The 25,941-nt window shown below is 30.2% G+C and overlaps 1 pseudogene; it reads left to right on the forward strand.

The window, feature by feature from the left end:
• Window positions 1-5,191: 5,191 nt before the first annotated feature.
• Window positions 5,192-7,099, forward strand: LOC149878130 (uncharacterized; annotated as a pseudogene).
• The last annotated feature ends 18,842 nt before the right edge of the window (window positions 7,100-25,941 follow it).

Consider the following 25,941-nt stretch of genomic DNA (forward strand, 5'->3'; position numbering starts at 1 on the left):
AGGGTATATTTTAGGGACAGGCTTTAGGTTATACAGCAAACAAAATCGTTTTTCTGATGCTCCTTTATGTACTAACTTTTTCTCAAAGTGTTTTAAACAGATCACAGATGATTTTGTGACAGTCCAGAAATTTTTATTTACAAATCTAATTCATAACTTTCTTAAATCATCATCTTTTGGAAAACTGAAAACTGGAACTACTTCACCACCTAGATAATTGGAGGTACAACCAACAACACAGCATTTATTAACCATAATTACTATCTATTTATAAAAAGAAGCTATAATCAAGTATATGAGGTTTAGTTGATGTGAAGATTTAGAAAACGCTGAAGTTTTTATCCTATGCTGGATTATACTTATTTAAAATTTATAGCGCAATAATTAAAAAATGTTAAGAAAGTTTCCATCCAACAGAATAAACGTTTTTTAAACTGGCCTTCTATTTTTTTCCGATTTAAATAGGAAAGAAGGCCGTGTATTTAAGTTGGCCATGGAAAAGCCTACATTGATTTTAATAATCATGTACTCGTTGGATTCATTGATATAAATGTCATAGTTTCTTTTTGCTGTTTCATATATCCCATCAATCTCACTAATAATAGTTTCAACTCCTATATATAGTGCAAAAAAAAAAATGTTTTGGTTAACGCAGAGCATTTGCGTATGACTCTGTTCGTTAGAAAAGGAAAATTCGTATGTATCTTTGGTTTCCTTCTTCTTAGGTAAATTTAACTTCTTTGTGGTAGTTGAGAATTGATAGCGATCATCAGAAAGATGCGTAGAAGACCAAGCATTACGACATAGTACGATTACTTTTAACACAACTCGCTGATTCTTTGTTATCAAAGTTACCAGAATTTTAAAGTTTGAGTTGTTACTGTTTTCAGCCAAAGCTTTCAGAAAATCTAAATGTTGCTCATCATTGAGCAAAACTATGCCACAAAGCGCGAACAATACCTCTACACTGAGTAAAGTGAAACTGCCAATGAAATGAGTTGAAATGAGTGCATGTCTATAAAACAGGTGATTGTGTTAAAGGGCACTTCAATGATACCTTCTGATGTTTTTCTGTTTATTATACTTGAAAGAGCATTTCTAATTTAAAACCGAAACTCCTTTTATCCGCATTGATATTGAAACCTTATAAATTGCTGCAGACTTTTGATTTGGATTAGCTATTAAAAGCCATCAAACTTATATTTATAGTTGTTAAGCGGCGCTATCGGATTTTCTGTTGCTAAAGAAACCCGACATTCCTTATGCACTAAGTTTTGCGAGTATTTAGTAGGCATATGAAATTCCTTGTCATTTGAATTTCCAAGACTATGTGAGTGTTTGCAGTGATGCTTCAACCTGCAGCGACGCTAAGTTCTAATGCATGACATAGTTCAAGAAGGTTTCAAAAATATGCATACTACTCTTTTTTTGTTTTTACAGCAAAAGACGTATTCTTTGTGTGATGCTGAGTTTTAGATCGCTCTATATTAGTGATGCCAGTAAGCAAAATGTGTATACAAGGATTGCACACTTGCTCATGCTTTGGTTTGTCAATGGGACAACTTGGTTTGTTAACGGGGCTAAACAACTATTGTGTCTTTTTGCAACTGATAAAATCCCTTTGAAATGAAATCCAGCTTAAAAATAAACACAAGTCTAAGCGAGCTTTTAACTAATTAGAAGGTTTTTAACTACATGTTATCGAGAGCTCGTCAAATGATTAAATAGTCATTTGACATATATTCACGAGACAAAAACTTATTTGTGAGTTTGTTAATTAATATAAGTAAGGAAAAAAAGCCAGTAGTAAGTTTTCTTACAAATATTTCTGACGAATGCTAGTTTCAAGGTCAGCAATAGTTCGGGAAAAAATAATAATTGCTTGTTGCTTTAAATGCATCTCCATAAAAAGAAAAATGGGACTGTCAGATGTGGGAGAAGATCAGATCAAACATTCATTCTACTGTTATTCCGCACAAAGCATTTGAGACTTTTAGAGGATGCAATTATCGTTTATGAGTGACTCTAAGACTTTAAGTTTCCCAAAATCTGCTACTTTATCTATCTACGAAGCCTGTTAAGTAAATATGGGCTTTTTCTCCCATCATCAATCTATTAAGAAAGTTGTGGTCTTTTCTTAACTTCACTTGAATATCGACACAGCTTTCCGTGCCTAAGGATCAATTTGCTTCAAATCCTGTATCAATTGAACTTTGAATATAAACATTTGAAGACCTCATCGTATGCATCTTAAAATACTGCAAGTGTTTGCGCTCATGATTGATGCTTTTATCCGATCTTCTCCTCAAATTAAACAAAATAAATCGCTCTTTATTTTTCTTTGTTTACAATGCTAATTTCTGTTATAAATCACAAAGGTTCTTTAATTGGCATCATGGCTTTGTCTTTAGATCTTTGGAGGAGCAGGAAAAGCGATCCTTATAAAGCCATTCCCCTGCACTTCATCTGTGAAAATTACCCCCTCAAAATATTCACTCTTAGTGCTGCTTCTTTAACTGGAAGTCACACAGCTAAACCAATTGCTACAAGACTTGATGAGTAAACAATTTTTATGTTATTTATGTATTTTGTTAATTTTTAACATTATTAGATAGGATACTAGTCCGAGTTGTTGTATTTTGTTAACTTTTTATAATTTTTAGATAGAATACATATCCGAATTGCTGTATTTTATTATCTTTTTACAATGTTTTTGCAAATTGATGGAAAGATACAATAAATACCGATAAATGACGATAACTGGCGACAAATGGCGTAATTTCAGTCTATTTTAACTATTTCAATATTAAAAACATTTTGTTAATAATTTAGGTAAGTCGTCAATATTCTAAGATACGAACAAGCAGATAAAGTGTCGATCTTCATTTTTGCCTGAACAAGATCAAATTTGGGGGAAAAAAAACATTATTATCTTTTTCTATTCTAACTTTTATCAAACTTTAGGTTCATACATAACAATAATACGTAATTATCAGTAAGCGGTAATAAAAAAGTAAAAAAAAAGTTTTAATAATAGTTGTTTAACATTAATAACATTTTATTGATTAAACAAAAAATAAAGCAAATATATCTACAAAAAACAAAACCAAAAAGTATAAACCAATCAAAAGAAAGAAAGAATTTTATGTAAACGATTTTAATTGCTTAACCAATAAAAATGCCAACAACTTTCTAGCAATCAGAAGTTTTCAAATTATAAACAACCCAGTAAACATTAGACGTCCTCAGACATCCGGTGGACAAACAAAACTGCTCCTATCATCCGAAACGTCCACGGAGGTCTTTTTAAGTCTAAGTTCGTCCCAATCCAATGCATTGTCGAAATTAGTCATCTGGAGACGTCCGAATAAGCTCTGGATTTTGTGTGTTTAAGAAACCATTGATAAATATTAACTAAATCTCTAACTTCACTAAATTTCGTTTGAAAAATTGAATCAAGTTTTTAAAATTTTCAATGCCGGTAGCCGTTTTATTTAAACTGACAATAATACATTTTTGTTTTGCTTTGATATATCATTGCGCCATTTTAGACCGGCAAAACAAACCAGGGTGGGTATTCACCAAACTTTTTTTTGCGTAAGTTTAGCGTAAGTTCAAAATTGTGTGAGTCGTATTCACGAAACTTGCGCAGTTGCGTTTCAAAATAACTTTCGTAAGTTTTTGCGTAATTACAGCCCTAAACTATCGGTATTTATCAAAAGGAAATAGTATTCATCAGGGTGCTTATTCACTAAACTTTCGTAACTTTTGCGCAGCTCAGCTAAGGTTACGGAAATCGTAAGACCATGTTACTATTTGGTATTCACCAATGTTTCGCAGCATTTCCGTAAAGTTAGGGTTGCGCATAAGTTGCGCTGAACTTACGCAAAAACTTACGCAAAAAAAAACAACCGAGTTGATTTTTTTTTTAATAAACCAAGTTTTCGTAATTACAAATCTATATCAAAGCATATTTTTCTGAAGGTAAATTCATAAAACTTCTGTAACAAAAAAATAAAACTAGTAGGTAAAGAAACGTAAACTGATAGAATAACAAGCCGTTATCAAGTTCTCAACCCTCAATTAGTTATTAGTAGTTAAAAGTTTTTAAATAATAGAAATTGATTTATAAAATAAAGGTAAAATACTTGAATTGTTTTCTTAAATAATTGTAAAATATGTTTCGAAAAGTATTTTATTAATAAGTTGTTACTAGTAATAATATCATATACTATTTAAAATCTAATAATTAGGTTTTTTATGTTTTTAAAAAGTACTTAAAAGGTACTAAAAAACTGCTATTACCAATATATTATACTGTTATAACAGTTTTTAGCTATGTTCGTTGTTAAGATTTTAGGATGTAGTTTATCATCATTAACGGCTTCAAAAGTTTTATATATAAGTACTCTCAATAAATGTTCAATGGATAAAACTAAAACTTAAAGTTTTGCAACTTTTAGTTTAAAACTGCAGTTGTTTCAGTTAAATTTAAGTAAAACTTGCAAGTTAGTCAATTTTCAGATTAAAATTTAAATATCTTCTTTTATTCTTCTATTATTCAAACTACACTTTATTTTGGTTTATATTTTCAAAAAATATGAACTTTTTTTTAGTGTCAGAATTGTCAAAAGGTTTAAAAAAACGATCTGAAAATTGGACTCACGAACAGTTGCTTGTTTTGGTACAAGCATACAATGAGAATAAAGAAACTTTAGATGGAAAATTTTCTCAAGGTATTATTTTTTAATGCTATTACTTCATTTCAAACTTAATAAATTTAAACTTAAACATAATTTCTGCATTAAACTTATTTTTAACTATATTTTTATAACTTTTGAACTAGAATTAACTGTTACACTTGCTTTCAATGTTGCACCAACTAACTTCTTTTATCAGACGTTTTGCTGTAAATTTTGCTTAACTTTATTATCAGTTCGACATTGTTTTCATTTTTTGAATTCAGAAAATCTAAGCATGATTTAATTGAATGTTACTACAGGCGGTTTAAACAACCAATTTAAAAAAATATTACATTATATCAAGATTTAAGTTAATTTGCTGGTTGAATATGGTAATATGAGTATTAAATGCTTCTTCATATAATAGGTAGTGCATGTTTTGTAAATGTTTATATTTGATTTTTTTTTCCAAGGATTTCAAAGCTAACAAAAGATGGGATATGGTCCAAAATTGCTGATCATGTTTCTTCAATTGGTTCTGATAGAACAGTGCAACAATGTAAAAAGAAATTATCAGATCAAAAGTCAGACAGCAAGGCAAAAGCAGCTCGTATTACCTCTAGTTTGTGTAAGACAGGAGGAGGCATGGGAAGTGGTGAAGAACTGAACTTGATTGATTAAGAATTGGTCAACAAAATGCCAAAAGTTTCCTACATGGTATATTGATACATATTTTAAAATTTTACACTCATACATTTACCTTTTTTATTAAGTAAAGCAGGTTTCGGAAGAATCGTTACAAATGAAAATAATGATTTTTTTAAACTTTAATTTTTATATCCAACTGTTAGGTCTATGTTTATAAAAGTTTTGATACAGATTTATAAAAATTGCTGCTCTTTATTTCAGGGAATTCCAGGAGGAACTGACACTCAACAAAAGCACTGCAGAATAGATCACGATGAAGAAGCTAACTTTGATATGATAACGGGGAACTTTGTTCTGCAACCCGTAGAAAAAATGAACAATCAGTTAATTAAGGTAAAGTTATTCTGCAAAGAATTATCTTCACACGCTTAATGTACAAAACAGCAATTGTAAACATTTTGATCTATATCTTAACCTTGCACTTTAAGTTAACATGTTCACTATAGCTTTTTATTAAAGAAGTTGTTTTATGTCATATTATCTTAGATGACCAATAGCAAAACTGTGCCTGAAATACTTAACGTGGAGTGTTTTAATGAATATAGCAAAACACATATTTCACAGCTTGATGAGAAAGAAGACTTTGTCGAGGTAAATATTTTTTTTATACAAAGAGCATAAATATTAAAGTCATTATTTGTAGAAATTAATATTGAGCATTATATTCTTGTGTTGATATTTGTTACTATTTTTTTTCATTGTTTCCTCTTTTGTTCAATATAAAAGTGATTAAATTTTTATTATTTTGTTTAAAAAAAAAAAAAATTGTAAATGTTTAAAGAATCAAACTTTTACAAAGAGAAAAATTCCTTTGCGACAATCTTTATCTTCAATTGCTTCATTTTCTTCATCGCAGTCTTCTCAGTTATTGACTCCGCCTGATACTTCAACAACAGAAGTTCATCTTGCAGGTTCTTCACCATCTGCAGATCCTTTGTTGATATTACAACATAAAACTGCTTCTGAAATCCCGTTATTAAAAAAAAAGGTACATTTTACAGAAAAAAGTTGACTTTAGAGAAAAAAATATCGAAAATGCTTTTAGGGTGTGTGAAACAATATTAAAGAACGTTGTATTCTTTTTTAACAAAAAACAAATTGAAAAAAAAATATTTAAATGAAAAAATGTTTTTTTTTCTTTTAAAATTTCTTGGCTAAAGAAATTTACTTTGGTTTTGGTTTGTAAAAATGAAATAAACGATTAACAAATCAAAAGTTCAACCATTAAGAGTTTCTTAGGATAGGTCATTTATTTTGCCTTCTTATTCAACTATGTCTCAACTTTAATAAGCAAAACTTATTTGTTTGTATATTTACTAAAAAGTCGTGACTTTTTTTACTGTGCGTTATGCTTTTTTCTTATCTAATTTAACAATACTTTATAGGATCACCGATGTAAAGAACCGGTGAGAAAAACTACTAGTAGAAAGCTGTCGTCATCCAATGTGGATAAATATATGGCTAGCATGTCAAAAATTGGTGAGGAAATTGCTGCAGCCGGACAGAGTATAGCCACTGTTCTCAGCCGTTCTATTCCGAGCGAAAACCTCTTCTTTTAAAGTATTGCTGAAACATTGACTCGCATTGCAATCTCAACAGAAAGTTTTGCCAACTCCACTAAAAGAATTGCTTGTTCACTGGAAAAGATTGCTGTGGCTGAGGCAGAAAATAAAGAACTGAACTTATATGTTATTATTAACAGAAAATAAATTTGCACGTAACTAGATAAAGCAAGATATATACACATTTCTTGCTTAAAAAATTAGCACATCATTTAAGGTTTTTAACTACTAAAACAATATATGCAATAATATAAAGCAATTTTGCAAACCTTACATTTAATTTCATATAAACAAAAGAGGAAAAGAGGTGTTCAGAATTGCTTAATCTGATCTACAATTATATTATAAAGAACTTGTAACTTTTTTCATTTAACATACAATTAAACTTGTCATAAATATTTACTTCTATCATTGAAATCTAAAAAATTGAAAAATTGTATACGAAAACTACAACACATCATGGGGGCCTGGATGATTTTTTGATGTTTCCGATGTGAAACTTTCAGGCAATGTGCAAACTCTGCACTTTAGTATGTTAATGCTATCTTATTAATCCATTTCCATGACATTTGGTGTAGTGGGGTAAACTTTTTGGTGTATCCTTGTTCTGAGACTCCAAGTCGAATATACCAAGTCTCCAAGTCAAAATACCAAGTCGAATTTGGTTGGTTTGAGTTAGTTCAGGTTGCACATAATCTTCATCATTGTCCTCAAAGTTAGTGTCATCTGGAATTTTTAGTCCTAAGGAAATGCAAAAGTTTTCCAGTAAAATGCAAGTAAAAAATATGTTGCAGCAAGTTGTTAGGGTGTACTGAAGTGTTCCACCACTTTTGTGCAAACACCTCCAACGGTTTTTGAGACGTCCAATGGCTCGCTCTACATCACTACGTACCTGACGGTGAACTTTATTAAAATATATTTCGTCTGGTGTAGTTGGATGATTAAATGGTGTGATCATGACTGGTGACAACCCGTATCCTGAGTCTGCAAAAAGGAAGCCTGCATTTGGATCATTTTCTAACGCTTGTTTTAATGCAGAATTAGAAAAAATAAAGGCATCATAGCACGATCCAGGATACTTTGCAACAACATCTCAAAACTTTCCATCAGCATCAATGACAACTTGACAATTCAAAGCAGGATATCCTTTTCTAAAAAAAGAAGTTAAAAATCATCAAGATGTTAAAATGTTTTAAATCAAAGAGCAGCAAAAACCTTTTTCGGGAAACATTGGCATCATGTTAGAACAACTGGTCACCTTTAGCCAAAACAAAATATTGTTTTTTTACGTGACCTTTTATTATAAACTATATGACCTTATATTATATTGTTTTTTAAGTTTAGCACTTACGTTAAATAACTTGATGTTTTCAAACTTTAAAGAACTATGATGTGCTATTTAAAATATTTAAAAAAACTTCAATTTTAGTAATAAACATGTCGCACTTTGTGAAATTGAAGTATTTTCTCTTTGAAAATTAAATATTTTTTTACATGTTATTAACAACATGAAGCGCTTTATAATAACTTAACAATGTGAAGTAAAATACAGCTTAAAAAAGCATTAGCATCTAAAAAAAAAAGGAAATAATAAATAATCTTTTTACAAAGAATAGCAGAACAGAAATATTTTTTTTGAAGCTTATATGCATTGTATGCAAACATACATAGACAGAATAAATTTGTGAAACAAAAGCAATTTTTAATTTCTCATGTTAACTATGCCTGTGTAAGTAGGCCAAGCAGTGCACACTTTAAACTTTTGACTAATGACTTAAAGCAATATAATCAAAATGATCAGGTATCAAATCAAAATGATCAGGTATCAAAATAAAAAGATGAGTTTACCTGCAAATGTATGCTGGTTGATCAGCCCCAGTAACTCCTTTGATTTGTATCATTGTACCATCTATTACTCCAAGAAGACCTTTAACTCCAAATGATTGAAAGTACTTTCTCTTTGTTTCAGTCATCTCCTCTGGACTATCATACCATCTGACAAGGTGATGATAGTGATGAATAAAATATTTGCAAAACTGATGAAGAATGCGACTACAGCTTGACTGGCTTACATGAGAGGTGTCACCTAAATTTACATGAAACAACATGTGGACGATATATGCATATTGACCATTATATTCAATAAAACAAAAGCAAGTTAGTTAAAAAAGAAAAAAGTGAACTTTGACAAGGTTAAACTCCAAATAATTTGAAAAATTCAGCCACCTTACCAAAAGTCTGCAAAATATAAAATCACATTATAGGAATAGTAGAAGGGTGCAGTGTAAAAATTAATCTTTTAACACAATCTATTATGTTAAGTTTAAAAAAATTAGGGTTTGTTTGATTTTTGCTATATAATAATGAAGCATCATATTTAAATATAAAGAAAAAAGATATTTAATTTTGCTTCATAACGATTGATAAACTGAAAAAAGAATAAAGTTATTTTTAAATAAGTGAACATGATTAGTCTTTAAACAGGGTTGCCATTCCAATTTTAAAAGTTTTTCTCTAAGTTTTCCATGAGTAAAGAACATTTCCCCCCAAGTTTAACTTTTGAAACTCCCTGAACTTCTACATAATTTTTCCTGGTTATCCTGAAGATTTTGTTTATGCAAATTAAAACATTATTTTTACTAAAAAGCGAAAAGTTTTACAACAACAAATATCTTGCAAATTCATTGCTATCTGTATTAACAAGCCATTCTTTAAAAAAAAAACATAAACTATGGGACAGAAATGGAAAAAGCATATTTTCTGTAAACAGAGTTGTTGAGGTTTTCCATGGGATTTTTGCTACCTCAAGGTTTGCTATGTATTGCAGGGTTTAAAAACCCTGGGTAAAGCACCGCCTTTAAGCTCCATTTGTAACAATCCATTAATAACAAGCATATTTAACAATAAAAAAATCATAAGATTGTAGCTAATCTTTTTTTGAATTGACTAATAATTCATACCAATAACTGCTTGAAAACTCCCAGTTGACAAAAACCTTTGCGCTATTAGTACTTTTGCTTCTGTATATATTGGGTTGCTTCTCAATGTGATTGGTGATAAATCATTGTGTAAAGTGTTGACAATATCTCTTATATTATTTTTTGGTAAACGAAATTTTTGAATACATTCCACATCAGAGTAATCGCTTAAAGCAACACGTTGAGTCTCACGCCAAAGATGATCTTGACCATGTGCAGTTAGAATAATTGGAATATCCATTTTGACTAAATTTTTATAAAGCTGTTAAAACAAAGCTATAAACTATGATCTTAATACTTAATAAGACATGTACCTTTTTAAAAAAAAGTTGTGAAGAAGAACATATATTTAACAACAATAACATTACATCTTTAAAAGATGTTATATTGTTGTACAGAGACTGGTGCAGTTATGTTTACAAACAGGTATTAACAGATATTATGTATAATATCTTATAAAGATATTATACATAATATAACATCTTTATAATGTAACATTACATATATATATATATATATATATATATATATATATATATCTATATCTATATATATATATATATATATATACATATATATAATGTTACAAGATGTTATATTATGTGATACTAATAATATGACAATATATCATGTCATATAAGATGCTATATCATTATATACTGTCGTGAATAACGTCTTCAAAATGCAATTAGCGTGTGTGTAGTTGTTAAAGTATGTAAAGTGTTAAATATGTGTGGATGTTAATGTACATAGTTGTAAAACTGTACAAAAGGTGAGTGTAGTTTATAAATTGTATGATTCACAGTCATATGGAAAAAATATTATCAAGTTCATAAAAAAAACAGTGACTCCTTAGTGTCTCAGGGAAAGTCTGAATAGTTTCCTACAATATAAGATATATTAAGCCTAACATATATAATAATACAACATCTTAATAAGATGTTATGTCATTATGATGCAGTTATTTTTTGTTAATATCTGTGATTATTGTTAACCCTTGCTATAATATATATAGTTTACATATGTTAAGAGCCCTAATAACATATCAATCTGACAATAGAACTTCATATTTATCATAAAAATACAACGCTATTCTTATTATTTATTGATTTTAAAGTTACGCCAAAGTTAAGGCAGCTCATAGCAAGCGTAACTTTTCTTGCGTAAATTGAGCTGAGCAAATTTCTAAAAAGTTTAGTGAATACCATTTCAGTTTAGTGAATACCGATAATTGAGGGTTGAACTTACGCAAAAACTTACGAAAGTTTTTTTGAAGCGCAACTGCGCATGTTTGGTGAATACGACTTTTACAGTTTTGAACTTACGCCAAACTTACGCAAAAAAAAAGTTTGGTGAATAAGCTCCCAGACTTTTTAGAAACTTGCTCAGCTCAGTTTACGCTAGAAAAATTACGTTTGCTGCCTTAACTTTGCCTTAATTTTGGCGTAACTTTAAAATCAAAAAATAATAAGAATGGCGTTATATTATTATTATTATGCATATGTAGTTCTATTTTCAGATTGATTTACCATAAAGAATGTTAACATATATAAATTATTCCCTTAACTGTGGCGTAATTTTAAAAATTGCTTTGTTATTTACGGCAAAATATTTTTGTTTACAATTTCTTTAAACTGTTTAATTAATTTTCGCTTAGTACGCCCAAAACTGAAAAAAAAAAACAAAAAAAGAAACCTAATAGCATTTAACATTTCTTGATAATATCAACGAGGAACTAAATTTTATAGGCAAAAAAAAAATAAAACAAAGATTTGTAAGACATTTAAAATATGATAACAAAAGTTCAATTATTTACAAAAACCTTTAAATTTTTCTTTTGTATGGTAAGTTTTAAAACAAGGCACAACACACAAACCAACATTACAGTCTTGACACATATATCGGGTATCTGATCTAATATTGTTTTCAGAGCAGACAACGCACCTTCTACTTGGTTTCATATTTTTTTCTGTTGCTGGTATAGCATCAACAAAATGACGCTTTATTAATCTTAAAGGAGAAGGTAAACTCGAGTTCGACTTCTTTTTTTCTCGATTGATTCATGGTATTTGACAATGCTCTCTTTGATAATGGACTCTCTAAACTGTAAGGATATTATATTAGGTGATAACTTACTGTTTATAATATTTGCATTGAATGCAAAAACGCTTATCAAATGCATAAAAATCTTTTTGTACCATTTTTTTTGTCTTTTTCTTTCGGATTCATATGTTGTCAACATTTGATCAGATCGGTCAACACCACCCATGTTTCTGTTATATTCATGTATCACTAGAGGAATATTTTTTTCTCTGCCAGCTCTATTAACAGTGATTGTATCATTTTGAACACAGGTACTCAGCATGTGCACATCTTTCTTGTCTCTCCATTTGGTACACATTATATTTGTTTTAGCATTATATCGAACTAAAATATCACCAATTTTAATTTAAGCATTCTTTGTATCCTACGGTAACTGTTTGCGATTTTTACGTAATGTACCAATGCAATCAGTATTATGAACCAGCAATACTTTGCAAATTTCATAAGATGTATAGCCAGTAGCTGATTCACATAATGCAAAGGACTTCATTCCAAATCTGGAACGCTTGCTTGGAATGTATTGCTTCCAGCTCAAATGACCTTTCCAAAGCAGCAGTGATTCGTCTATTGATATATTTTTATTTGGTATATACAGAGTTTTGAATTTATTTACTAGATAATCATAGATCGGTTTAATTTTTGCTATTTTACAGAAATTTATTGGCAAACTACTGTTAATAACAAAATGAAGAAACTTCTCAATAAGACAAAACCTATCAAAATACAATACTTTTCTTATAAGTGGTGTGTCAAACAGAGGGTTTGTTGAAAAATACATAGCATTTGTTGGTTTCCATAAGATTCCACGATATAAAATGAATGCTATATAGAGCCTGATGTCGTTTCTGACTAAAGGTATCCATTTTTGAACTTGAGATCTATCTTTAATTATATTTCTTTTACGATATTGTACTGCGAAAAGGTTACTTTGCTCGACAATAAAATCAACGAGGTCGTCTGTTACAAATGCTTCAAATATAGTAAGAGGACTACTAATAACTATAAAACTTGGATGAGGTCCTGGATTACCCTCAAATTTAGCAAAATTTGCTTTATAACCGTCTATTTTAACCCAATTCGGTTCATCGTTTGTATTATCTTGTTCCAATTGCATTACATCAGTGTCAAGAAGGCCAGTTTCACTATCATCATCTGCTGATGATGAGCAAATTATTTCTTCTTCTGTAACAGATTTAACTGAACCTTCATTAGAAGAACCATCATTAGAACTAATATCAGATAATTTATCGCTTTGTCCCATGTATTCAATTAGATCTTGAACAGAATAATTACTTCTATTAGGGTCAGATTTTCTAGCCGAAGCCATGTTTACTTTTCCACTAAACTAAAGCATTGTCATATAAAGCTATTAGCCATATTTTGAAAAAACTCTAGAGTATAAAATGAAGACCATACTTTTGTTAAAAGCTATTACATAACATAAATAAACAAACTTGCTTTGAACTTATCATATCTGATCTGTTGATTAATTCGTAAAAAACGGAAATATCCGTCAGTCACAAATGGTGCAATAGTTCCAAAATGCGGAAATATCCGTCAGACACATATAAGCCTACAGTTCCAATAAACGGATATATCCGTCAGACACACGAAGAGCTACACCCTTGAAAGGCGGATATATCCGTCAGACACAGTTAAGCGGTTATATATATTTTAACAAGTGTATCAAAATAATAAAAGGTATTAACAAAAAATAACTGTATCATAATGATAAAACATCATGTAAAGATAAATAAATATCATTATCAAATATATGTTCTTCTTCGCAACGTTTTTGTAAAAAGGCACGTGTCTTATTAAGTATTACAATCATAGTTCATAACGTTGTTTTTTGTTGCTTTTTTTTTAATTACGAAAACTTGGTTTATTTTTTGCGTAAATTTTTGCGAAAGTTCAGCGCAACTAACGCGCAGCACTAAAGTTATGGAATTATTGCAAAATATTGGTGAGCACAAAATAGTTGCATGAACGTACGGTTTCCGTTAACTTAGTTGACCTGCGCAAGATTTACGAAAGTTTGGTGAATACGCACCCTGGCTGGCACAAAATTTGCTTCACTGCGGAAGCGCGAGTAAAGATATCTAGTTAATATATGTCATTGTGTGCAACCTCAAAGTTTCTGCTGATATCTGCCGTGAAACGTGCGAACTCTACCACTTTAACCCTGTCCTGCTATCCTGTTGATTTTGTTCTTAACCTATATCCAATGAGAAAAGGTGCTACAGGTTGGTAAAAATTATTTATAAAACTAAATTATAAGTCTGAGTTTAAACCTCATAGCTTTCAGTTAAAGCTATTAAAGTCATGTAATAAGCCTTTATTTGTTATACTTTTATTATACTATAGCCTTTGTCTATTATACTTTTATAGTATTACAAAGATCTCATTTATATTAAAACAAATAATAAAGCCATTACATGACTGATAATTAACATCTTTGACAGTGGTATCATTTAAGACAGATTTGAGGCATTTATCTTTTAAGTTTTATAGTAAAAGTCAACAGATAATGTAAGGTCTTAAAACTTGAAAAATATTTAGATAATATAAGGCGTTATAACTTGAAATTTTCTACACATACTAATATATGATTTCAGTAAATAAATACAATATATGATTTTAATCAGGCTACTTATTGTTTTTAATGATCATGCTTGTTTTTTTTGTCTTTTTTGTTTTGTTTTTTTTATCAATAAAGGGATTTCTTGTTTCAGTTTATCTTTTTTTCCAAAAGATTCTGTTTTTTTTACAAACCGCTTCGAAACTGTTCTTTTCTTGCAAAGCTACCTTTGTCAAGATGACCGTTTTAAGCGTTTGTAAAGACGTGTTTCTAAGGAAGTGAAAGTTCTTTCTATAATAGAGACCTCCAAGGATGTTGTAGAAACGTCCGTAGACCTGGTAAATTCGTCCCATTTCAGTCCCAATTTTTAATGAGAACGTCCTAATGTTTACGAGAACGTCCCAATGTTTACTGGGAACCTTGGTATTTTTTAAGAATCTAATATTTCAACTGGGTGAATTTTTGACATTATTTTGAAGTTGTCATAGTTTAATTATTTAAAGTTTAACCATTTGACATACCAATAAAATAGTTTTAGAATTTTGTGATAATCCACAAGAAAATTTAAAAACTTATATACAATTCATTACCCTGCTTATATTGGAAACTTTACAATAATCTGCTGTTATTATCATCCTATTAACATATTAAATGATACTCCAATTTATCACACGTTGATTATGTTCTTACATCCAAAATAAGAAAAAAGTGCAAACCATCTGAAAAGTTGAAAACTTTCATAACAGCTGGTTGTTGTACTTTAAAATAATTTGTGAAACAATGTTGAGTAACATAGTGTGTGTTGTTTGTGTACTATATCATCTGAGGTAAAGAAAACGCATATAGATAAAACCTGGTATAAAGTTTTGAAGCAAGTTGCTACTCTCTATAAAGTCACCAACAATAATGCACTTTTACTTAACGTTTTCCTTAGATCTATATAGAAAGATTCAAAATATAACTTATATAAAATTTTTTTAACACTGGGTCGATCTTTTTTGGGTTTCAAAATTTGTCTTTTCTGAATGTTCATTTACAAACTTAATAATATTCAGACAGTTCAAGAAAAAAATTTTATTGGCACACGTATTTTTTCAAAGAACTAGTAATCTAATTCTTTACATAAATTATAAATAAATGCGTCGTTTAACAAAACAGCAAATTTCTTCACGGGTCATTCATTTAAATAATGTTGGTGGTGTTTATGAATGCAAGAACATAATCATAGCATGATGTTTTTTGTCTGCCACAACTTTGAGGCCAAAACACCAAATAATGTTTTATTAATATACAAAAAAAAATCACAAGGCTTATTGCTAGATTTTTTCAAAAATCAGGTGCAATCTTAATTACAATTTTGCTCACGATTCTGTTTGGGTTTAAAAGAGATATTTGACATGTTTAAAAAGTGTGAGAAACTTACTAATTTGTTTTATTACATATTTATAACATCAAAAAGTGTGTTATATTGGTATTGTCTCCATCACACCTTATGAAACTGTCACAATAGTCATACATATGTTTTAGTTCCCTATCAATTCGATCGACTGGCAGTGACCTGAGTTCAGCCTCACACGGCTACAGGAGCGACAGGTTTTTTCAACCTACCACATGTCACAATGGTTAGTCAATTCCTGCCCTAAACCAATGCGATAGGTAGGTGTTTAAAAACTTAAAGAGGTCTCTCCGACAACATGATTTACGCTTGCCGATCACCAATCACATGTAATAATATTAATAACTAGAGCTAGTGAAAAAAATTTTAAAATGTTGAGCACCCACAATTGTTTTTTTAATGTTCGAGCTTTTAATAATAATCTAACGGCAGTTTTGGTAAAGCAAAGTTATCTCAATCGCAATGTTAGAGCTAAAGAGTTTTTCATCACTAATTTAAAACTATTATCAGGATTCAAACGCTCTTCCTCTCCCATTTTACTTAAACAAACCCCAACTAAACTTCTTATTGAACAAAGATTTCAATTTAATCAAAATGAAGCACGCGCCCAACGAAATATTTCACGCTTTTAACTTTAGAGTTGAGTACTTTAAAGTTAATTATTTGTTACATATTTGGTATTTAAAAGGTATTCTAATGTTTTGTTATTTAAATTTAATGAAAGTGAAAGAATTAAAAAGAAAAGACAGAATTAAACGGAAGTTGTTAGAATCATCTCTGAATGATAGAAAAATCAATTAACAAAAATTATCGAATGGTTTATTCCAACTGTGTGCATAATAAACTCTAAATGTGGATGGTAATAGAAAAATGAACTTTGAAAATCGAGTAGGTAGAAAATTTACAAATCTCATTGCATTTATCCTCTTCTTGCAGAAAAATTCAATATGCAAGTTAATAAAAAATCACATTAGCTCAGCATGAACTATAAATTATTTTTTCAAAAATAATTTAAACTGCGATCAAAATAAAACTTACCTTGAAGACAATTTTTCCGAAATCCTTTTCCAATAGGATTGGAAAATATAATAAGATTTGTCTCTATCGCCATCATTATTTTCACCATATTTTTTTCTTTATCTTCAAACAATCTATTACAAATCTCCTCTATTACGTATAAACGCAAAACAGAACCTTCTGCAGGCTAGTAATTTTCCATCTCTATGGGCATGATTTTTTTGTTGTTCTTATAACTGCATGCCCTTAGCGAGTCTGTATTCTGCTTTACAAGAATGTGAGTTCTCATACTCTTCTGAAATCAGAAAAAAAATAATTTCGGAGTTTGTAATAGCTTTTGATGTTGCAACTCCTATATTACCCAGTATATCATTTTTATCCTTCTAAAGCAGTCAGAACCTTATACAAATTATCTGCATATCTTTCACCTGTTTTCTCATTACAAATCACCATTATGTTCCATTTTTCATTTATTATAGCCATTTTGAATAGGCAGCAAATATTGCCTTTTGTCATTTATACCTTTTTAGGTACATTAAAGATTGTTTAATTCATTAAGATAAAAATTCTAATGTATATAACAAAAATTGAGAGTTTAAATAAATAGATAAACAACAAATACTGGTATTTCGTATTTAAACATTAAATGTTCGTTTCTAAAATGTGTTTCTGGTACCTACCAAAATACTATTGTTAAAGAAATGTGAAAGTTAAAGAATAATTTTATTTGACATGGAATTTCAAATAGGAATAAAACTGTTTAAAACCAATGTAATTAGAATGAAAAGGTATTAACTAGCATTTTGGGAAAATTTTTAGTCCTGATATTGACTATTTTGAAGTGTAAAAAAAAAAAAGTGTTTTTACAGTAGATGTTAAGAAATAAAAAGACGCTGCAAGATAACTTGCGTCAAGCAAAAAAAGTTAATGCATCCAGTGCAAAATTGAGATGACCCACCTAGTTTTGTTGGGCCGTTCTTCCATATACTACGACTAAGCAACAGAGTTGCTATCTGTCCTATGCGTCCGAGACAAATTTTCTGTCGACATAAGTTATTTCAGAAACATTTTTCTGTCCACTTACTTTGACATAATTTTATGTCTGAGACATTCTCTATCGACATAAGTTATTTCAGAAACATTTTTCTGTCCACTTACTTTGACAAAATTTTATGTCTGAGACATTCTCTATCGACATAAGTTATTTCAGAAACATTTTTCTGTCCACATACTTTGACATAATTTTATGTCTGAGACATTTTCTATCGACATAAGTTATTTCAGAAACATTTTTCTGTCCACTTACTTTGACATAATTTTATGTCTGAGACATTCTCTATCGACATAAGTTATTTCAGAAACATTTTTCTGTCCACATACTTTGACATAATTTTTTGTCTGAGACATTTTCTATCGACATAAGTTATTTCAGAAACATTTTTCTGTCCACATATTTTGACATAAAATTATATCTGAGACATTTTCTGCCGACATAAATTATGTCAGACACATTTTCTATCCACATATTTTGACATAATTTCATGTCTGAGACATTTGCTGTTTCTTATTTTAGAAGAAAAAATCTTACAACTTTATTGCTCATTTCAGATTAAATTGACGAGTAAAACAAAAGTCTCGATTTCCCCTTATTAGAATGTAAAAACTTAGTCTCAAACTTAGTTTTTATTACTGAATGTGGTTTTTATTATATGGCGTCCTGTGCCACATTAGAAATTATGTTAAGTAGAAAGAAAAGTAGAACTTTTAAAGGGTCGAACCATTTACAGCATAAATTCGACGATCTAATCGTCTACAGCATAATAAAAATAGAAAATAACTCTTTGTCAAAATATTTAATTCCGTTCCAGGATAGGTCGAATAATTTATGGTCGAAGCAAACCTTACTAAAAATTTAATTTTTCACAAGCGCGGCGTTTCAGGTTAAAATAGAGTAACCATAGGACAACCGACAATTTCAAGCAGCGGTTAGAATGCAATTTTTAGCCGTAAGAAAATCTCTGGCGAAAATTTATCTTTTAATTTAACCGAACCGTCAGAATCGTTTTTTGAAGAGTAGTGATTTTAACCGAAAATTTATTTCAAATAATACAAATATTAATGATAATGTTTGGTTGTTAAAATTTTTTTTTCTCTTACACGTTTTTTAAAGAGAAATATCCCTTTTCAGATTGTAAATGATACAACTCAAACAAATTAACTGGCAATTAAATGCCTTAGAATCAAATATTTCTGTCTGCTCGCCTCAATCAAACCACATGGCATTATAGGTTGCTAAAATTTGGAAAATTGGCATTTTTTTTTTTATCCAATGGTATTTTATGGTCTTTTAGCTTTATTTTGGCATTTTGACACAGAAAAATTTAAATTCTTAAAAAAGTATTTATTTTGGAAAAAAAGTTGAAATTAATTTTTGCCCCTCAAGAATTTTTAAGGATAATAAAAAACACCTTTTGACTTCCGATCCGAAGATTAACTAGTTGAATTTATTGATGAAATTTGTTCAAAATAAAGTGACGGAATCATTTTGAAACAGCCGCGATATGAAAAAGGGCATTATTATGGCATTTTACATTCACGCTTTTGGCATTTCACATGTAAAAAATGTTGGCAACACTGAATTTAATTGTTAATTAAAACGACTAAAATATGACGACTTGGAATGCTCGCTTCCACGTTTGAGACATTAAAACGATTTTCCTAGCCACATTAAATAACGATTATTAATCTAATTATTCATTTTTCGCGGTTTAAACGATTGTCCTGTGGTAGAAATAGATCTTGGAATAACTATTTTCTTGTCACTGATTTTGTTTTCCTTAAGATTTAAAGACTAATATGGAGAATGATTAATTGCACAAACAAGTGAAAAGTCAATTTGAAATTATTAAAGAAGGAGGAAAGTGTAAAATGTGCAAAAAATTTTACAAAGACAAGTTAATTAAGCTCAAAGATCACCTTCTTCGAAAACACAAAGAAAAAGCAGGCGAAATCGACTTTGTTGAAGCTACTTCGGCTGTAAGGAATCGAATAGGCGATGAGACTCAATTAATTAAATGAATCAAGCTGGATGATGATGTAAATCAATTAATTAGAGAAATGATTAAGTTAATGATGAACCGTAACTTGTCTTTCGCGTCAGCTGATGAAATCGGACAATTGTCTTTAGTGAAAAATGCACTCAAAGAATTCAAAATTGTTATAAATCGTCACAGCATGAAACGCTGCATTCAACTTGCGCGTGAAAATATTTTTTCGTTCATAAGGGAAGAAACTGAAAATGTTCTTGTCTCGTTGATGTTTGATAGTGCGTCGCGATATGGAAGAAACGTGTTTGGAGTTAGCTGCAGATATGTGAAGGACGGGCAAATAGCTGGCAGAACCTTAGGCATACTTACTCAAGAAGATCGACAGTTTGGCGAAACTTTAGCTGCTCAGTTAGAAAATGTAATTGGAAAAATTGGAAAATGTGCTAATGATATCTACGCAACTTGCACAGATCAAGAAAAGAACATGACGAAGGCTTCAAAAATTCTTCAAAATGCACAAGTTCAAATGAAAGTGATCCTTGAAATTTATGGTGACGAATTTATAGATTTCGAAGACGAGGAAATTGATATTGGCGCTTTAGAGAATGAAGAAGGGAATTATAGTGAAGCCCACACTGTTTGTTTTGAAAAATCAGTTGGATCGTTCTGTTCAGCCGTGTTTTGTGGCGCACATGTGTGTCAGCTAGCTGCTAAGGACGTAACATCAATGTTTGAAGATGCATTAAATAACATCAGAAAAGTTGCTATCGAATCCAAAAAAGTAGCATATATTCAAGCATTTAAAAATCTAAAAAAACCTCGTGTAGACATTGAACTATGCTGGGATTCCACGTTTTTGATGATAGAAGATTTCCATACCAACGCAGAAGCATATCAAAGGCTAAGACACGACCAATTAAAATTAAATGATGCTTCATGGAGCTTAATAGATGAATATTTCGATGCATTTTTACCAATACATTCGGCTACGATGGATTTTCAATCCGCAAAATTATCAATTAGTGAATTCTACGTTCGATGGATTCAAATGAAAATAGAAAATGAGGACGTTCCAGCAGGTGATTTGGGATTAAAAATACTACTTACCAACGCAATCAATACACGAGAACAAGTTTTTTTTAAATGTGAAGCATTTATTACTGCTTTAGTTCTGGATCATAGATTTTGCTTTACATCGGGTCATCAACTGTTTAATACAGAAATGTTGAATAGAGGAATTATACAGCTAATCAAAATCCATCAAAAACTTTGTACTCAACGAGAACAATCAAGTTCTTCATCAACAGAAGAATCCATTCAATTAAATGCGTCATATTCCTCAAATACCTCTGAAGAGATGATTCCGATGAACTCAGAAGAAATTGATGCTGAAAAAGTACTCCGTTTCATTGAATATACTGGAGGAGTAATCAGACAAGGTGTTGCTAATGCAGCTTTAGAATCAGATCAAGATATTCGTCAATTAATATTGAAATGGACTCTTAATAAACCACGAGTATCATTAGACGTTGAATTCAACATTCTTGCGTACTGGAAGAAAAACCAGAAACCGAAATGGAATCGGCTCTATGAAATCTCGCAAGTAGTTTATGGTGCAGCGTTCTCCAGCGTAAAAGTTGAACGTGGTTTCTCTGGATTCGCTTTGGTTTATAGCCATCTACGTACTTGCATTTCAAATGATTTCTTAGACTCTATTATGGTGGTAAAAAACAATCTAGATTTAATTGATAAAATAAATTTTGTTTAAAAATCTGAACATTTCACATTTTCTATTACTCAATTTTTTATGGCGCAAGAATCGAGTTCTAAAAACCTTTTTAGAGTTGAAACATAAAAATAAAAAACTATAATAACGTAAATAAAATTCTTTTTGCTTTTGAGTTAGCACAGTATTTGACAGAGTTCTAGCACAAAATGTCAAAGTTAATTTTGAGAATAGAATTATGATTAAAAGGGCCGTGATATAAAAATCTACAACTGAATAGCATTTGGATCAAAAGGCTCCAGCATTAAGAGTTTTTTTAATGTGGCTAGGAAAATCGTTTTAATGTCTCAAACGTGGAAGCGAGCATTCCAAGTCGTCATATTTTAGTCGTTTTAATTAACAATTAAATTCAGTGTTGCCAACATTTTTTACATGTGAAATGCCAAAAGCGTGAATGTAAAATGCCATAATAATGCCCTTTTTCATATCGCGGCTGTTTCAAAATGATTCCGTCACTTTATTTTGAACAAATTTCATCAATAAATTCAACTAGTTAATCTTCGGATCGGAAGTCAAAAGGTGTTTTTTATTATCCTTAAAAATTCTTGAGGGGCAAAAATTAATTTCAACTTTTTTTCCAAAATAAATACTTTTTTAAGAATTTAAATTTTTCTGTGTCAAAATGCCAAAATAAAGCTAAAAGACCATAAAATACCATTGGATAAAAAAAAAAATGCCAATTTTCCAAATTTTAGCAACCTATAATGCCATGTGGTTTGATTGAGGCGAGCAGACAGAAATATTTGATTCTAAGGCATTTAATTGCCAGTTAATTTGTTTGAGTTGTATCATTTACAATCTGAAAAGGGATATTTCTCTTTAAAAAACGTGTAAGAGAAAAAAAAATTTTAACAACCAAACATTATCATTAATATTTGTATTATTTGAAATAAATTTTCGGTTAAAATCACTACTCTTCAAAAAACGATTCTGACGGTTCGGTTAAATTAAAAGATAAATTTTCGCCAGAGATTTTCTTACGGCTAAAAATTGCATTCTAACCGCTGCTTGAAATTGTCGGTTGTCCTATGGTTACTCTATTTTAACCTGAAACGCCGCGCTTGTGAAAAATTAAATTTTTAGTAAGGTTTGCTTCGACCATAAATTATTCGACCTATCCTGGAACGGAATTAAATATTTTGACAAAGAGTTATTTTCTATTTTTATTATGCTGTAGACGATTAGATCGTCGAATTTATGCTGTAAATGGTTCGACCCTTTAAAAGTTCTACTTTTCTTTCTACTTAACATAATTTCTAATGTGGCACAGGACGCCATATAATAAAAACCACATTCAGTAATAAAAACTAAGTTTGAGACTAAGTTTTTACATTCTAATAAGGGGAAATCGAGACTTTTGTTTTACTCGTCAATTTAATCTGAAATGAGCAATAAAGTTGTAAGATTTTTTCTTCTAAAATAAGAAACAGCAAATGTCTCAGACATGAAATTATGTCAAAATATGTGGATAGAAAATGTGTCTGACATAATTTATGTCGGCAGAAAATGTCTCAGATATAATTTTATGTCAAAATATGTGGACAGAAAAATGTTTCTGAAATAACTTATGTCGATAGAAAATGTCTCAGACATAAAATTATGTCAAAGTATGTGGACAGAAAAATGTTTCTGAAATAACTTATGTCGATAGAGAATGTCTCAGACATAAAATTATGTCAAAGTAAGTGGACAGAAAAATGTTTCTGAAATAACTTATGTCGATAGAGAATGTCTCAGACAAAAAATTATGTCAAAGTTAGTGGACAGAAAAATGTTTCTAAAATAACTTATGTCGATAGAAAATGTCTCAGACATAAAATTATGTCAAAGTAAGTGGACAGAAAAATGTTTCTGAAATAACTTATGTCGATAGAGAATGTCTCAGACATAAAATTATGTCAAAGTAAGTGGACAGAAAAATGTTTCTGACATAGTTTATGTTAGCAGAAAATGTCTCAGACATAAAATTATGTCAAAGTAAATTGGCAAAAAAATATTTCTGACAATTTATATCGGCAGAAAATGTTTTAGACATAAAATTATGTCAAAGGAAGTTGGTAGAAAAATATTTCTGACATATTTTATGTTGGCAGATAATATCTCAGACATAAATTTATTTCAAAGCAAGTTGGCAGAAAAATATTTCGGACATATTTCATGTTGGCCGAAAATTTGTATTGGACATATTGGACAGATAACAACTTTTGGGTATAATATTTTAGCCCTGTGTAAAGTTGCGTAAAAGTAAAAACGCGTATTACGCGTTTTTACCCCATTTGACCGCATTTTATTTTTATCAGCAGCTAATTGAATTTAATAGCATTTACTGTTATCGCGTTAATTTGCTTCATTTGGATTCTGGGTTTGTTAGCTTGAGTATCTTTTAAAACTTTAATCAAATTAGTTGATAAATTCTTTCATTGATTATATATTACAATTAACTTTAAAACAAGTTTTTTAAAACCATAGACTTTATTTTAATATTTCAAGTTAACCCTCCGGTGATTTTATTTTCATTATATTTGTCATATAAAATGGAATGCCTCAGACTAGTTTTTCTGTTTCTACATTTATCTACATATCTTCGAAGATCAACAGACGCTTTTGACTCACTTTCTTTGACAAAAATAGAAACAAAATTCAAATGCGAAATTGAAGCTACAACTCACTGATGCAGAACTTATGGTTTACTCGCTGAAATTATAAATTGTAGTGTAGGTAACGTGCCCTGCACCCAGGAAGTAAATAATGGATCAGTCGATCAAGTCATTTGGAGATGTCCAGTCAAGCGCATCAAAAGAACCTTTAGCATAAGAAAAAGCAGCTTCTTTGAGAAATCTCATCTACATTTGTGCCAAATATAGGGCTTAACTTATGTTTGGAGTAGAAGTGCAGGTAAGAGCCGGAGATTATCAATCAGTGGTTTAAGGCAAGAGTTAAATAACGGCAACGACAATACCATTGTTGATTGGAATTAATTTTGCAGAGACATTTGCGTCTCATATTTCTTCAATAACCCTGATCCAATAAGCGGTCCAGGGTGCATTGTTAAAATAGATGAATTTGTTTTTTGTCGAAGAAAATATCAAGTTGGTAAAATAAACCCGCTGCAGAGGATATTTGGTGGGTATAAACCTGCAACGAAGAACGGCTTTTTAGTTCCTGTCCAAATCCGCAACGCTGCAACACTGATTCCAATCGTTTATCAATGGTTACTTCCTGGTTCTATTGTTGGGAGTGATATGTGGGCAGCATGTAATGATTTGCAAGCTCCTGCACATTTACATGGTAACGCTAACCACACTCTCAACTTTGTAGAACCACAGACAGGTGTAACAACAAATCACGTGACACAGGCAGGTGTAACAACAAACCAATGAAGGGGCCTACTAATCGCGAAATAATAGCTGATTATTTATCCGAGTTTATGTGGATGGAGAGATTTTCCGAACATCGATTTTTTCACTTTTGGGATCAAGTTGTAACCTGTTTGATATCCAGTGTACATCAAACGTAACATACATTATAATTCATGCCTAAGGTTGTGTAAATCAAAAACGGCTGTTTTTATAGTCACATAAAATTATTAAGAACATTTTTTGCAAAGAACGTTAAAGAGTCCCTTTTTTATTACTCTATGAAAGTTTTTCTTTCCAATTACTATTTTTCTTTAATAACATAAAAAAAAAATTTATCAAAAAATTAATCGTAGATTCTGTTATGAAACTAAAATTCATAAGAAGGAATCACATTTTTGTAAGAGCAACAGGTTTTATAACTCGATTGTTTGCCTGATTGCACTGGAAAGAATTTATTCTTCTTTATTAAACCAAAATCAATTTCTTATAATAAAAACCAGGCTAGCAATGTTTTGCGCTTGAAAACAATATAAACCGTAAACATTAAGAATTCAAGATGGCGAATATTAGCGATTTTTGGTATATTTTTGTACTATCAACTTCAATTCAGAATTTAAGACTATTTTTTTAAAATTAACTATTTTTAAAAACTTTGCATTATTATTAAAGAAAAAGTAATAAAAGAGATGAACTTTCATTGAATAATAAAAATGGAATTCTTT

This window comes from Hydra viridissima, unplaced genomic scaffold, assembly GCF_058129835.1.
Source record: "Hydra viridissima isolate aposymbiotic clone 2 unplaced genomic scaffold, HvirCarnegie_v1 scaffold_15, whole genome shotgun sequence".
Lineage (NCBI taxonomy): Eukaryota > Metazoa > Cnidaria > Hydrozoa > Anthoathecata > Hydridae > Hydra > Hydra viridissima.